At 40.1% G+C, this 16,280-nt stretch overlaps 1 long non-coding RNA gene across 2 annotated transcripts in view; it reads left to right on the top strand.

The window, feature by feature from the left end:
- The window catches only part of LOC128103702 (uncharacterized), a 119,217-nt gene that overhangs the window by 24,503 nt on the left and 78,434 nt on the right, over positions 1-16,280 (top strand). For both annotated transcript variants that reach the window (XR_008215756.1, XR_008215755.1), the window contains exons 2-3: positions 4,368-4,463; positions 4,579-4,716. This is a non-coding gene — a long non-coding RNA (uncharacterized LOC128103702). The remainder of the gene's footprint in view (positions 1-4,367; positions 4,464-4,578; positions 4,717-16,280) is intronic.

Here is a 16,280-nt window from a genome sequence, read left to right as displayed (position 1 = left end):
TACCTGGACTGAGTCTACCAGGTTGACCTCAGTCTGTGGGGAAGGCTTTGCCCTGGAGGAGATGGGAATGGGGGGGGGCGTTGGGGGGAAGGTGAGGGGGACGGGAGGGGGGAGAACAAGGGAATCCGTGACCGATATGTAGAACTGAATTGTATTGCAAAATAAATTAAAATAAATTAAAAAAAAATTAAAAAAAAAAAAAAAAAGCAAAACCATCCTGAATGTCTTAGTTACCATGACTTGGGGGAAAGAAACTGTTGTCAGAAAAAATGACTTATTTTTTAAAATGTGATTTTGAAAAACAAAACATTTCTAATGGCAATGACTTAAATGTGTGTAAAAGTGACACAAGGCAACCTGTATTATAAAAATTACTCTGCATTTATTAACATGATTGGATTTAGCAAGCATTAGGAAGACATGCTGGTGAGTACTCTTTTTTCATCACATTATGGTAAGAAGGCTCATATAACACAGAGATCCTTGCTGGTTAAGAATAGAAAGACATGTTTTCAGGATACTAGAGAGATGGCTCAGTGGTTAAGAGCATTGGATATTCTTCCAGAGGACGTGATTTCAATTCCCAGAACCCCCAGGACAGCTCACGACTGTCTGAAACTTCAGTTCCAGGAGATCTGTTGCTCTTTTCTGTCTTCATGGGCACACACACAAGTAGTTCACAGACACACATGCAGACAGAAACATACACATAAAGAAATAAAATAAAAAAGAAAAGCCTGTTTTCTTTCTCTTATAGTATGCCAGGCATTCATGGTAGATAGATGCTTGATAGCTCTGGAAGTCTCACAGTGTACAGTCTTAGCACCTTCTCTGTTTCTTCAAAGTAATATTCAGGGTTAAAACCTACAGATTATGGGGAAGATCACATGCCATAATAAAGCTTGCTCCTTTACCTTTTCTGTTTTCAGTACTAAAAAACAGATTCTAAATTAAATTAAATATGGTGAGGTTTAAACTTGAGCTCTTTGGCATTAGTTGGAACCATAGTCCAGGCCACTGTGCACCATAAAGGTGGTGCTGACTGGCTTATTTCTGCTTGGTAGTAGCAGCCAGCTAGGTGTGGTACTGAGTGGAAGAAAGGACATGGGTTGCTGCTATTCATGGCTGAATTCCTGGCACTATTGTCCTAGCCTAACTACAAGTGCTTTTCTTGTTTTACTTGTTAAAAGAAAAAAATTAATATTTAATGATTATATTTATAATAATGGATTTATATAATTAAAACAGCAAATACAGCTTTTAAATATTTATTTTATTTTTAATTATGTGAATATGTGTGTCTGTGTACAAGTTTGAGCCCATGCAAAGTGCAGGAGCTCTTGGATATGGGAAGAGGGCATCTTCTTCTGGAGATGGAGTTATAGGTGATTATGAGCCTTTTGACATGGGTCCTGGTAACTGAACTTAGGTGTACTGCATGAGTAATGTGTGCTCTTAACCACTGAATCATCTCTCCAGCCCCCACATAAGGCTTTTATAATATCAGTAATTAATGATAAGATACTGAATTTCCATAGTCCGGAGCACCATGCTCTAGAATATATTTGAGGGACTCATGTATTCATTCATAAAGTGTTGCAGAATATTACTTTAACTATGTAAAGATGTGTTACATTTGTTTATGCTGCATTTGTTTAATGATGTGAAGATGTGTTGCTTTGCCTGCCTAAGGCACCTGACTGGGCTAATAAAAAACTGAATGGCCAATAGCTAGGCAGTAGAGGGATAAGTGGGATTGGCAGGAAGAGAGAATAAGTAGGAGGAGGAATCTAGGCTCAAAAGAGAATGAGAGAATGAGGAAAAAAGAGAGGAAGATGCCTGGGGCCAGCCAGGCAGCTGCCAGCCAGCCAGATGTGGAAGAAGCAGAAAAAGTAGGACATACATGATGAAAGAAAGGTAAAAAACTCTGCAGCAAATGTAGATGAAGAGAAATAGTTTAAATCAAATTATAAGAGCTAGTGGGACAAGCATAAGATAAGGCTGAGCATTCATAATGAATAATAAGTCTCCATATCAACGATTTGGGAGCTGGTTGGTGGCCCAAAAGAAATCCTGCTACGATAAAGAGGTGCTAATTTATATGAATATTGCTGTTAATTATGTGCATGGTGCTTTGCATCAGGTCTCTAGAACTTTCATCCCCCAAAACTATACATTGATTTAGCAACTTCTAGTAGTAGTATTCCAGGCATCTCTTTCATTACTCACTTCTCCCCGACCCATGTGTGTTTATGCATGTGTAGAGTATATATGTATATGTGCATACTTGCATGCAGATACATGTGGAGCACTGAGGTAATGTCGAGTGCCTTTTTCTTTCTTTTTTTTTTTTTGAGTTTTAAAAGTTGAAAATAGATTTTTTTCTCACATATATATCCTGATTACAGTTGCCCCTCCCTCTACTCCTCCCAGTTCATCTCTACCTCCCCTCCCATCTGGATCCACTCTCCAACCCTTTCTGTATTTCATTAGATAACCAACAATTTCTAAGGGACAATAGCAAGATAAAATACTAAAATAAAATAAGATAAACAAAAAACTAACACATTGGAATTGGACAAAACAAACAGAAGGAAAAGAACCCAAGAGAAGACACAAGAAACAGAGATCTAGAGATCTCCTCATTTGCACACCCAGGAATCCCATCAAAATACTAAACTGGAAGCCATAATATATATGTAAAGGACCTATATGGTAAAAAGAGAGAAAAATATAGATAAAACAAGAGTGCCTTTCTCAGTCACTCTACATCCTGTCTTTTGAGACATGGTTTCTCACTGAACTCTCAGTCACAGGTTGGCTAGACTGACCAGTAAGCTCTAAAGATCCGTCTGTCTCTGTTTTCCTTGTGTTGGGTTACAGACACACGGACATGCGCAGAGCTTCTGTGTGTGTGCTGGGATCCTAATGTAAGCCCCCGATTTGCATGGGAAACATTTTATTGACTGAGCTGTCTTCCAAGCACTACTTGTCTTTGGTTTGGTTGATCTTTCCATTATTGGAAGTGGGATATGAAGCCTGCTGTTACTATGCTGCTGTTTCTTTCCTCAGTTCCATCAACGTGTGCTTCACGTATTTGGGTCTTTTGATGTTAGACACACATAGACTATTTATATCTTCCTGGTAAATTTACCCTTTTATTGTCCTATAGTGGTAGTTTTGACTTGAAGTCTATTAGTCTCATATAAATATTACTTTTCTTCTCGGTTTATCTTTTGCATGTAACATCTTTTTTCATGATTTTATTTTCAGATATATTATCTTTATACTTAAATAAAATTTTCTTAAAAATCTATTTATTTTTAAAAAAATTATTTCTTTAATTTTATGTGCATTGGTGTTTTGCCTGTATTTACATCTGTGTAAGGGTGTTGGATTCCCCTGGAAGTGGAGTTACAGACAGTTGTGAACTGCCATGTGGGTGCTAGGAATTGAACCCTGGTCTTCTGAAAGAGCAGCTAGTGCTCTTAACTACTGAGCTATATCTCCAGCCTGATTTTTTATTTTTTTTAAAAAAATATTTATTTATTTTATTCTATGTATTTGAGTGTTTTGTCCATGTGTATGTATGTGCACCACTTGTGTGCCTGGTGTCAGCAGAAGCCAGAGAAAGTATCAGGTCCCTTGGAACTGGAGTTATAAACAACAAGATAGACGTTGAAAGCATCCACGTGGAGGCTGAGAACTGAACCTGGGTCCCCTACCCCTTCTCAACTTCGTATCCTCCTTTATTTTAATACCTCACAAAGCTCAGTTTATGCTGCTCATGTACTCATGGGTGTGGGGCCATCCACCAGAGCACAGTTGACCCACCAGGGCCTATACCCTTAAAGGAAACTGACTTTCCCTCCCTGCAGAAGCCACAAACTATCAATAACCCTGCAGCTGGGAGTGGGGTGGGGAGCATGTTGACTTAGCCATGATTTCTAAGCTCTTCGCCTTCTCTTCACTCTCTTCTTCTTACGTCATATTTTGTTTTACTTGATGCTTTCCCATAGATACTTTAGCCTATCTTCACTTTTTTTCGTTATTGTTTTCTTTTTATTAGTCTCGCTCTGTGAATTTGAAGAGCTGTCTTCAACTTTGCCTGTTCTTTCTTCTGTGTGGGCAGGTCTGCTGTTGGGACTCTAATGAATTTTACAGTCCAGTAACTACATTCTTCACCCCCAGAACTTCTGCTTGCTTTCAGAAGCAGTGTCTATCTCTTTGTTGATGTTCTCATTTTGTTCACACAGATCTCCATACTTTATCTTTGTTCTGTTGAAGCTCACAGAGACTCTTCATGATGATTATTTCAAATTATTTGTCAGGTAATTCATCTTTATTTCTGTCTTATTGGTTTCTAGAGACTTAGTTTGTGGAAGCAACCAGCTTCATTAAGGTCCCAACTGCCACCAATAAGGCCAGCTCTGGCTTATGGATGCCACACACATCTCTTCTGGGTATGTATCTTTTCTGGTAGTATGTGTATGGTTTTGGGGTATGTAGTTCCCCATTTAGAAAGGTTTCCATGTTCCCTGGTATCACAATAGGCACTCAACTCCTTTTCATTTTCAGTGCCCTTCAGACACCCAGAGCTGTTCTGTCAGGGTTTGAAGTCGTGTGAGTCAGAACCAGTTTCTTCTGCAACTCTCTGAGAAGACGTGATGTTGGACGAACACTCCGCACCTCTCTTCATCTTCTCAAGGCGAAGCTGTAAGTTATCTGTTTGCTTTTGGTTATGCTGAGGTAGGGTAGAACGCAGCAAGGACACTTGCATGTGAAATGAAGCCGTTCTTATGATCTGTTCCAGGGCAGCTCTTCTTGGCTTTGAGGTTGCCTGGGTCAGTGTGATGCCTTGGTTGGTGTCTGAAGTCTTACTAAAGGCTTTTTGTATTCATGCTGTTGTTAAGTCATTGCTTCTGTGGCAGACATGGTCCGGGGCTTCCTCTATGCGAACTTCATGCTGTCACTGTCCTCACATATCTAGTGTTTTATAATGTCTTTGTGAATGTTTCCATTGCGTACTTGAAAGATAATTTATTTAAAAAAAAGTGGCAAAATCTTAAGACTAGAGCTCTCCTCCTGAGCCTATCAAATCAAAGTGCTGGAAGCCCCCAAAAGAAAAGACTACCGAGAAGAACAGAGGAGCTTTGCAGGGGTCTTCCATACGATTGGCAGTTGTGTTCTCCTCATCTCATAGTTTTAAAGACATGTTCCTCCTGATAGAGTGATTTTTAACTACTGTCATGGAATGACTGTGTTCTCAAAGTATCACTGGGGTAGAAAATCACAGTGTGATTTCATAATTGTCATGTCTGCTGATGAGCACACACGAGTAAGACTTGAAAGGTGTTATTAGCAGAGAGTACTACCAAGAGAGCTGACACCTGTGAAATAAAATGGAAATGAGATAAAAACACACAAGGGATTGCTCAAATCTCTGTCAGAGGAGAGCAGAAAGAGGGGAGCATGGGGAAGAGGGGTGGTGAGCATGGAAATGGAGTCAGTGAATTCAGGACTTGGAAGCCGAGCTCCAGCAGCACTCATGGTGGAGGAGAGTTGGGATGTTTATCATAGAGAAAGGGAGGAAACCTCATCAGTTTGAGGATGATAAAGTGACCTGGAGGAGAGAAGGAAAGGGAGAGAAAGTTTAGCATCACGTTTGTAGCAACAGAAATCTTCAACACCCAAGAAAATAGCGAACTGGTGGGCTAGAGATCTTGAAAGGCCATTATCAACCATCATTGTTATCTATTAAATGCCATCATATCATCCTGGGCATCAGGGTCAGCTTTCCCAATTTGCAGCAATTGTATCCATGATGATGGATGTAATTACAGGACCAGAAGAATAATTACTAGTTTTCTTACTGTTATTACAGGGATTAAGGCATTGTTAATTTTGTAATTGTTATGAAGTGGTGAAGAAGAATTCTTTACATCTTTCCTATTTTTGCTTTCTTTTTGTTTTTTAATTAAGCAAACACCTTAAATTTAATGTCAACGCATATTTTACAGTACAGCTTTGCTTGTTCATAATTATATTTTATTTTCATTCATATTTATGTTTTGGTGTTTGACTATTTATATACTTTTTCCAAAACAGAATCTGTTGGAGATTTTCATTGAAAGTACATTTTTTTTCACTTTTATGTAGTCTGGTGTTCTATAGGATAATTGGCATTCCAATATTCCACTTAAAGTAGCACATACAGAAACATTATTTAGTCCAAAGCCACTGGCTCTATTTTTGAGACCTTGATTGACTAAAATAATTCCTTTACTAAAAGAAAAATTTATATGCATAAAATTCACCCAGAAATTTTCTATAGCAGTATTTTTTTTATCACTTTGAATTTCTAAAGACATATAATCTACATGTAATAACCCTGCAAGCAAGCAGAAGGTTCTTCCCGCTGCCTTGTATTTGAAGTGATGTTTGTCCCAGGTATCTATGTCCCCATGTATTGGCCTTACATGACAGGAACAGGAGGCTTTGCTTTAGTTGCCTTGTGGACTTTGTGAAAGAGTAAAGAAGAGTGCAGCTACAGGTCATTTGGGGCAATGTGAATCTGGTGAGTAACTTGTTTTTCTGTATGTGAAGATCTTGTCTATTTCTAATGCAAATGAGAATCATAGCCTCCTCAAGAAAACAAATGTGTTCAACCCACACTTGACTATATTGATATAATGCATTTCTTTTTTGTGCATTTCACAAAGTCACATAAATATTTTTGTGATTAAAAATTTTTGAGGACATAAAAACATAGCAAGAAAATAAAATATATGCCATTTGCCTGCATGGAAAGCTCACTATTTTAAATATATATCCCATCTCTGAGTTCATGTATAAATTTGGTGTGGTTCCAGTAGAGAATCTAATGGATTTCAAACAGCACCTGACACGCTGTTTCTTCGGGAGAAGAGCCAATGGTAAATTTGATTCCATTAAGATAAACAATATGTGGAAAGCAGTCCAACAGAGTTAAGTATAAGTGACAACACAGGAAAAATATTTCTTCCTATGTGTTCCAGGCAAAGGAGCAATACCTAGGATTTTCAGAGAGAAACATTTGAGATATTTAAGAATATTAATAACCCAATAAAAATGGAGAAAGGAACAGAAAAGACAATTCATACAAAAGTGAAACATTGAAGTTCAATAAACATATATACTAACATCAATTGTATATAGTATTAGCTAGGTTTCTCCAGAGAAACAGAGCCAATTGAACACACACACACACACACACACACACACACACACACACACACACACACCTCTCATTGGTTCTGTTCCTCTCTGTCTCTCTGCCTGTCTCTGTCTCTTTCATATATATATATACATATAATATACACACACACATAGTGATAAAATGTGTATATACATGTGATTTCTTATAAGGAATCAGTTTACATGTTTTGAGGCTGAGAATCAATAGTCTGCTGTATGCAAGCTGGACACTCAGGAAAGCTGGTAGTGCCAATTTGAGTTGAAGGCCTGAACCAGGACCACAAACAATCTAAGCACTGGTGTTTGCCCAAGAGAAGATAAGATTATACAGTTCAGAGGGAGGGACAGGACAATCTGCTTTACTCCAGGGGTCTCTGAAGGAACAGAATAGATAACACACACACACACACACACACACAAACACACACACACACACACACACACACACACACACACACACAATTTTAAAAGGGGCTTTATTATAGTGGCTTACAGGCTGTGGTTTGGCTAGTCCAACAATGGCTGTCTCTCCATGTAAACTCCAAGAATCTGGTAGTTGTTCAACTCCCAAACCTAGATGGTTCAGCAGTCCTAATCTGGTGTTGGAGTCCCAGGGAATTCCTAGAGAGCTGCTGTCTTCAGTCTATGCTGGAATGTTGAAGAAGTAGGTTTCAATATCAGTGAAAGAATGACTCAGCAGCAGGATAGATGAACTTGCTAATGAGAGTGAGGGCAAGCAGGCAAAAAGCAAAAGCCTCCCTTCTCCATGTCCTTTTATGTGGGCAGTCACCAGAAGACGTGGTCCAGATTTAGGGTGGGTCTTCCCAGCTGGAATGATCCAGTCAAGACTATCCCTCACAGATGTGCACAGCTGCTTGGGTTTCAGTTGATTCCAGATGTAGCTAAACTGACACCCAAGATTATCCATCACACCATCTAACAATTCATACCCTAATCTCTTTTAGAAACACACTGGGCTCTCTGTGACCCCACTAGACTGATGAATATCAACCTTCACATGTATTTTCATCCTAGAAACTCATTGGAATGTTTTTCATTAAATGCTTTTTATTAAACAGAATGATTATTTACAGAAATTGCTGTTAGTAGGTGTGGGTAAAAGCCATTTACTTGGATTTCTGGTAGATATTAAGTCATTGGTTCTATGGAGGGGAAATTGGTAGCATGTGGTAAGTTTTAGTTATGTGTGCTTTACGATCCTGCTACTCTTCTTTGAGGTGTCACTCTGTGATCAGTGGTGGAGAATGAGAAAATAAGGGAAAATTTTATGTCATTTTTGGAAGAATTACAGATATGATGCCCTGTCACGGGGTAATTTGCAAGACATAGTATGATGTGCCAAGAGCAAGCTGAAATATAGAGTATTACATTGAAATAAAAAAAATGTATTAGTGTAGAGTGCCGTGTGCATTTATAGATGCCGCAGGGTGTCTAGGAAGGGCATCACGGACAGCAGTGGGTCCCTAGGCAGGGGTCTGAGAGTGAGGGCTGGAGGGAAAAAACCCTCACTGATTCATTTTCTTTTAAAAAATTGTTCTTTCACAATTACATATACACTCACACATACATCAAGTACTTTGACCATTTTCATACCCCACCAAAGTCTCTGACCGTTCTCCTTCCTCACTGAATGCCTTCTTCTCCTCATTTCATGTATTTTTAAAAATTGAGTGTTCTTGATTGACAGAGAGTATTTGCAAGGCAAAATGTGAAGCTTTGGCTTATGTATAGGAGTGTCATAACTAATGGGATAACTGACATTTCTATCACCTCAAACTCATATTTATTTACTATAAAGATATTCAAGATCCTCCCATATATCATTGTTTAACTTAAATATTGTGCAATTTATTTAAAAATCAACTGTTTAATGAAGCATTTATCCTTCAAGTAGATGTTCCTGGAGTGTCTAGTCAGGACCTGGGGAGATGAGGCAGGATGACCAAAGGTTCTCAGGGATGCAGAAACTGTTCATGAGGTGGCTTGCTGAAGTACAATGCCACTTGACGTTTAAAAGACCGAATGGTTGATTTCTAGATAAATTTTCTAATTGCAGATCTGACAGGCCTTAGGATAATTCTCAGCTCTCTGTCCAATCAATAAGGAAACACCCTCCTTTGTGGGGCTCACACTGAAGATTGATTTGCCCAACCCTCTCCTACTCTTATCTAGCCCTATTGTCAGAGTCATGATCCAAATACTGGGCATTAGACAGACCCTGTTATTATGAGATCGTCTATGAAAGGGCTTATCTATGGAAAGAAGTGTGTATGTAAACGCAACAATCATGCACTCAAGAAGAAATCGTTTCTCTGCACAAGGTTTAGGATTTTCATGATGCTCCAAGGAGAAAGAGGAGGAAGCAGGGGAGGAGGGCAGGAGGAGTGAGCAAACTTGCATTTTTATTTTGTGGAAATTAATATGTGGTCACTGATTCCTGCAGATAGGGACTGAATGTTAATTTGAACACAGACTTTTACATACATGCACAGAGTTTACATACTGGGGAAAAGAATAAGGCATGCCTTAGAAGGTCTCCCTAGGTTCACCACTCACCCATTCATTAATCCAGCATATTTTAGGAACAGGCATTGTTCTGAGTGATACTGAGATGAGGGGAGACATGTTGAATGTCTCTTAAATTCTGGGTCATAGACTGACATAGAAAGTTTTAGGAACAGGCATTGTCCTGAGTGATACTGAGATGAGGGGAGACATGTTGAATGTCTCTTAAATTCTGGGTTATAGACTGACATAGAAAGTAAATGTAACATACAATAATTGTAAAGTTTAAAAGCTATGAATAAATTTATCAAGGCTTTGGATAGAGAACTTGGATAAAGAAAAATGCCAATCTCAGTGAAGAGTGGGGAGAGCAGCATTCCAGACAAAGGCAACAGTATGGTCAGATGCCCCAAGAAGGGTGGGTGGGGAACTTGATGTGGCTCCATGTCATTCAAAGAGTAAAAGAACAGTTTAAATGTAGATTTTTCATTCTTATTTTTGTGTGTCTGTGTGTATAGTACCTGGGTGCAGGTGCTCATGGAGGCCAGAAGAGGGTGTTGGGTCTTCTGGAGCTGGAGTTACAGGCAGCTGGGAGCTTCCCAGTGTGGGTGCTGGGAATAGAACTTGAGTTGGAACACAGTTCAGGGGTGGAGTCGTGTGAGGAGAATTCTGAGTGCTTGTGAGAACACTCCAAGAAAACAAGACAAAAGTCTTGTGACCTCAGTTTCTTGAAACTCGGAATTGTTCTTGAGATGCGTTTTGTGCTCCTCCCAGGTCTAGCAGATAGGAGTGAGTTTACTTCAGATTACTCATTATTGCCTGGGGTTGGTTTTTCTATTAAATGTTTAAACTATGCTTTATATTCCATTAAGGAAACACATGTGTTTTTGTTTTTGTTTTTGCCACGTATGGCTTGTCCTTGGGATTGTATACAGCTTGAACTCATGAGAACTTCACTCATGTGAGCCCTTTTAACTCTCAGAGCATAAATTGTCTGAGCTCTGAAAGAAGCTGGCTATTGCAGGAGTCCCTATCTGCAGGAATCAGTGACCACATATTAATTTCCACAAAATAAAAATGCAAGTTTGCTCACTCCTCCTGCCCTCCTCCCCTGCTTCCTCCTCTTTCTCCTTGGAGCATCATGAAAATCCTAAACCTTGTGCAGAGAAACGATTTCTTCTTGAGTGCATGATTGTTGCGTTTACATACACATTGCCTCGCTTTTCTGCTCCGTTCTCCCAGGTCCCGCCGCCTCTAGACCAGTGACAAGCTTAAGAGGCAAGTGCTGTTGATCTCTGAGCCGTCGAATTTCGTTCTAAATGCAGTAGTAACGACTGAAGAGTTTGGACCCGTGATCTAAGTGGGATCCCATTTTTGATTACTGCCCATGAAAATATAGAAAGAAAAAAAAAAGACACCTTAATTATATGTATTGGTAAAATTATCTTCTATAAGGGAGCCAGTGGGAGGAAGTGAAAGGAAGGTTAGTGGAGGTTAAATATGATCAAAGTCCTTTTCTTTCTTTCTTTTTGAGACAGGCTCATCATGTGTAGCGGAGGTCCTGGATTAGTATGTAGACCAGAATGGCCTTGAACTCACGGTGGTTATGCCTCTGACTACAGGGTACTGGGATTAAAGATGTGCGCCACCACACTTGGCTTCAAAGTACATTTTATGCATGTTTGGGACTCTTATAAAGAAACCTATTATCTTATACATTTATTCCATGCTAATAAAAACCAAGCCATGATGTAGTGTTAAGTGAAGAAAATGGCTGCTAGCTGGATAAACACTAGAGAGAAATGAACAGTTCTTATCTGCTTGGATTTTGGAATGGTTAGTCCAAGGCGGTAATCATTAAGAAAAACATAGACAAATAAAACATATTTTATGAATTTTGTGCAACTAAACCATGAGGACAGAGATAAAAAAATCTTCCAGTAACTTCCTTCTTTTGTCTCTATCAGACTGTTAAGATTAAAATTCCTTCAACCTGGAACATGTGTCCTTAACTCGATTATCAAATGAATTTTCCCTTCGGTATTAATTTCCACAGTGGTGATTTCAATATTCAGGAAATGCAGGAGCCTTCTTTAGAGAAAACAATTGTATTCTCTGTTGACGGATAAACAGTTTAGCATAAGATTGCTTGATAACGCCTGTCTTAAGTTATTTGGTCTCCCAAGGCAGGAGTATCCTTTAGAGCCAGGCATTTCTCCATGCCATTGTAATGACACCGTAAAACAGTTCTTTTTATACTTTCCAATAAAACAGTGTGACACCTTAAATCTGAGTTGCTTTATTTTTTAAAGGGGGAAGAATGCACGATTCCTCCCCATTCGCCTCCCTCCAGCAAGGCAATCATCGGCCGCAAAGAAGGAGGCTCAGGGGAGACAGCCCTCCTCTATAAATATATTCAAGGTAACCGCATAGAGAGAGGGGATTGTTCACAGTCAGAGAAGACAGGAAGACAAGGTGACAATAACCTAGAATTATTCAGATACAATTTAGGTTCTCAGTGGGAAAAGGATACATCCACCGTAAACACCCACTCTTTTGGGACCGAGGGAGGGTTGGGGAGCTTCAGAGCATAGGAAATTCAGGGTTGGATATGGCAAGTGTAATGAGGGTCCTTGTTTGGAAGCTGGGATCAGGTCCTGTTGTTCAAGGAGGATGTCTGTCAGGGGAACTGGGTAAGTGGAGGGCTTTAGAATGTTATATCCAGCACAGTCTCTGATTCTACAACATCCCATTTCTCATTAAAATTTCTGGAGAGGCTAGAGAGATGGCTCAGCAGTTAAGGACACTGACTGCTCTTCCATGGAACCCAGGTTCAATTCCAAGCACCCACATGGCAGCTCACAAGCATCTGCAACTCCAGGGACAGGGGATCCAACACCTTCTTCTCTCCTATTCAGGTGCTGCATGCATGCGATTCTTGGACATGCAGGCAGATACACATATGCATGGAATAAGAATAAATACATCTTGAAAAAAAATTCTTTCAGAGAGGTAAGAAACTCCTTTATTTTCAGCAAACCCCTCCTTCCTTAATGTAAAGAATAACCAAATAAATGCAAACCCAGCAACTCGCACACAGGATGGTCTCTGCATGTGACATTCCCTGTACTCGTTCTGGGATGGTGATAATGAGGATTTTAATGACCAACAGTGTCGCACAGTGTCAGCTCCTTTGTATCTTCCAAGTCATAGTAACCAAAGTCCAGCCCACCAGAAGAACTGAGGCGCAGGCACTATTTGAAGGCACTGGTTTTCCAGAGAGGAATGACTCTTTCTAACACGTGCTTCCATCTTCTGGAGCTCAGGCTACGATTTTGGATAGATGGCGATTCCGAGCTTTATGGTGATTGTATCCTGAAGCTAGACTTGCTCAAGCCCATAGTGGAAGCCAGACTGTTGTTACTAGAGATAATCTTTGGGCAAATGCTGTTTTCTTCTAATTCATGTTTGAGCTGGAACTCCCAGGATTTTTGACTGGTGGTGACATTTTTCAAATATTGGTTTAATATCTAACTTTACTTCACTGTTGGCAGTTGCTCAGTATCTGTACAGGGCTTGAGCTCACTTTAACACGGATTTGCGTAATGCAAACTGAAGATGGACTTCTGACTGCATACTGATGTGGAAACACTTTAGCTTCTGCGGTTCTTGAAATGTGAATTTGTTGGATGCGCGAGGACCCATGCTGTCTGTCTGTCTGTCTGTCTGCCTGAGGGTGCCACTTATGGAATTTCTAGTGAAAAGGCTAAGGAACATTCTTCCTCTCTCAAGGTAGGAACCTTGGCACATGGTAGTTTCTTAGTAGTAGATACAGCTTATTGCTATTTAGGTTTACAGTTAAATTTTATTTGTTTAACCTTTGACACAACTGTCAAAAACTTTTATGTCGTGTGGAAAGGAAAAGCTCTCTTAAGTGGAAGAATCAACAATAGGAAAAATAAATAAGGCAATACAAGAAAAGTGTGGTTTCTGATTTGGTACTAAAAATCTTGTGATGGAAAGAATTCTATTTTACTTCTAAAGCCCCAAACCAATTTAAATCTTAGAAGGACATAGAGGCAGCCAACTAGTCAGTTGGTCTGCAAATTGGTACAAGCAACCCTTCTTTTATTTATTCATCCTCAAGGATTTTTTCTCCTCTGACCGCATGCAGAACCAGACACACGCCCACCAGTATATTAGTATTTGTGTTCTTATTGCTGTGACTAAATATCTGACCAGAACCAGCTTAAAGGCGAAAGCCTTTATTTTGATTCGTGGTGTTAGGGGAGACAGCCCACCAAGGCAGGGAAGAAACTTTCTTATTTAGACAAAAAGGGGGAGATGTAGTGGGTAGCCATTCCAGCTTTGATCTGGAAGTTCCAACCCCCATTGAGACTTTGGCAATGTCACGCCTACAAGGCGGGGCCAAGGGAGGCGCCTGGGGTTTGGAACTTCCAGATCAAAGCTGGAATGGCTACCCACTACACAGGAGTGTCAAATGTCTGCTTATGTTGGAAACTTGAGAGTGGACAGGATGTAGGGAGGGGCTAGCAAACTTCCAAACACACCCCTAGTGATCCACTTCCCCCACCTCCTAAAGGTTGCACAACCTTCCCAAACAGCAGCACCAGCCATCGGGAAACCAAGTGTTCAACTATGTGAGCCTCTGAGTGACTTTCCACATGGAGAGCACTCCAGCCATGATGCTCAGAAACAGGAGAGGATCGCTACAGTCCGCGTCAGAAGGGCCTACAGCAGCACCTCGTGGGGTCCCACGGCTTGCTTTCTCCTGAGGATATTATCTACCTCAGACTATTTTGGAGTGGGAAAGTAAGCACTGGCTCACCCTGTGGGGGGAGGCGGGGGAGAATATCTTGGGGTGCAGTTACTCTTAGGAATAGATTTCAAACAACATCTCTTCCCTACCTGGAACCTCCTTCTTCATAACCACCCAGGGCTCAGCAAAACTGCATCTCTTCCCATAATGCTTTGCAGGCCTAGAGTCTCCCACGTTCCCATTCTGCTCTCACCACTTCTTCGTGCCTTTGATTTAAAAGTCATTAATTAAAAAAAAATTAATGATTTGTTTCTCTTGTATCTCTGATTCTTTGTTTTGCTAAGTCCATCCCTCAAGACCCTAGCTCACACTCTGATTTTTATCTTTCTTTGTTTCCTCTCTTTTCCTTTTCTCTCTGCCATTTCAAAGCAGAATCCCAATTATTCTTTTGAGAAGGCGGGTTAACAAATGAAAGAAGAGAGGCAAACCTGCCTTTTGAGGCGGTATGGTGTTAAAAGAATTCTGTGAATTTGGAAGGTGTGCTTTTTAGAAAGGGACGATGTCTAGAGACACACTTGGAAGAAATATCACGAATCTGCCATAGGTAAGGATTCATGGGAGCTAATGGCATGCTTTGCTCCAGTAAATGGCTTTTACTTACTCCCATGCCTTCAGATCTTTGCTGCTATCATTGTTCAAATATATGCATTTCTTTTCTCTGAAAGTCTCATCTGTTTTAAACAGTTATTTTACTAGAAATATACACTACCTTTCTCCATGTCTCAAGTTTGATGGCATGAACTAGGTTTCTATACTGCCTCCCAAATGCCCCCCAGTTCCAGTTGTCTCTCCCTGCGCTCTCTCCCTACACTTCCCAAACTGATCCTGTCCCCTCCCATCCCCGGTCCACCCACAGAATGGAGTCTGTTTCCCCTTCCTGGGGAGATCCATGCTTCCTCCTCATAGCCTTCCTCTTTACCTAACCTCTCTGGGTCTCTGAGTTACAGCTTGGTGATCAGCTACTTCACAGCTAATATCGGCTTATAAGTGAGCACGTACCATATTTGTTTCTTTGGGTCTGGGTTACCTCATTCAGGATAATTTTTTTCTAGTTCCACCCATTGACCTACAAATTTCATGATGTCATTGTTTTTTAACAGTGGAGTAATACTCTATTGTGTAAATGTACCACATTTTCTTTATCCATGCTTCAGTTGTTGAGGGATGTCTAGGTTGTTTCCTGGTTCTGGCTATTATGAATAAAGCCACAATGACCATAGTTGAGCAACTATCCTTGTGGTAGGATGGGACATCCTTTGGGTGTATACCCAAGAATGGTATAGCTAGGTCTTGAGGTAAATCGATTTCCAATTTTCTGAGAAACCACCATATTGATTTCCATGGTGGTTGTACAAGTTTGTACTCCCATCAGCAATGGAGGAGTGTTCCCCTTGTTCCACATCTGTGCCAGCATGAGCTGTCACTTGTGTTTTTGATCTTAGCTATTCTGACAGGTATAAGATGGAATCTCAGAATTGTTTTGATTTGCATTTCCCTGATGGCTAAAGATGTTGAACATTTCTTTAAGTGTTTCTCAGCCATTTGAAATTCCTCTATTGAGAATTCTGTTTAGATCTGTATCTCATTTTTAATTGGATTATTTTGGATTATTTGTTTTTTTTTTATATCTAGTTTCTTGAGTTCTTTTTGTATTTTGGATATTAGACCTCTATTGGAG

Source organism: Peromyscus californicus, unplaced genomic scaffold (genome assembly GCF_007827085.1).
Source record: "Peromyscus californicus insignis strain IS unplaced genomic scaffold, ASM782708v3 Scaffold_8__1_contigs__length_139910024, whole genome shotgun sequence".
Classification (NCBI taxonomy): domain Eukaryota; kingdom Metazoa; phylum Chordata; class Mammalia; order Rodentia; family Cricetidae; genus Peromyscus; species Peromyscus californicus.
The sequence above is the reverse complement of the archived record's forward strand: the minus strand, read 5'-3'. Positions and strand labels throughout refer to the sequence as shown.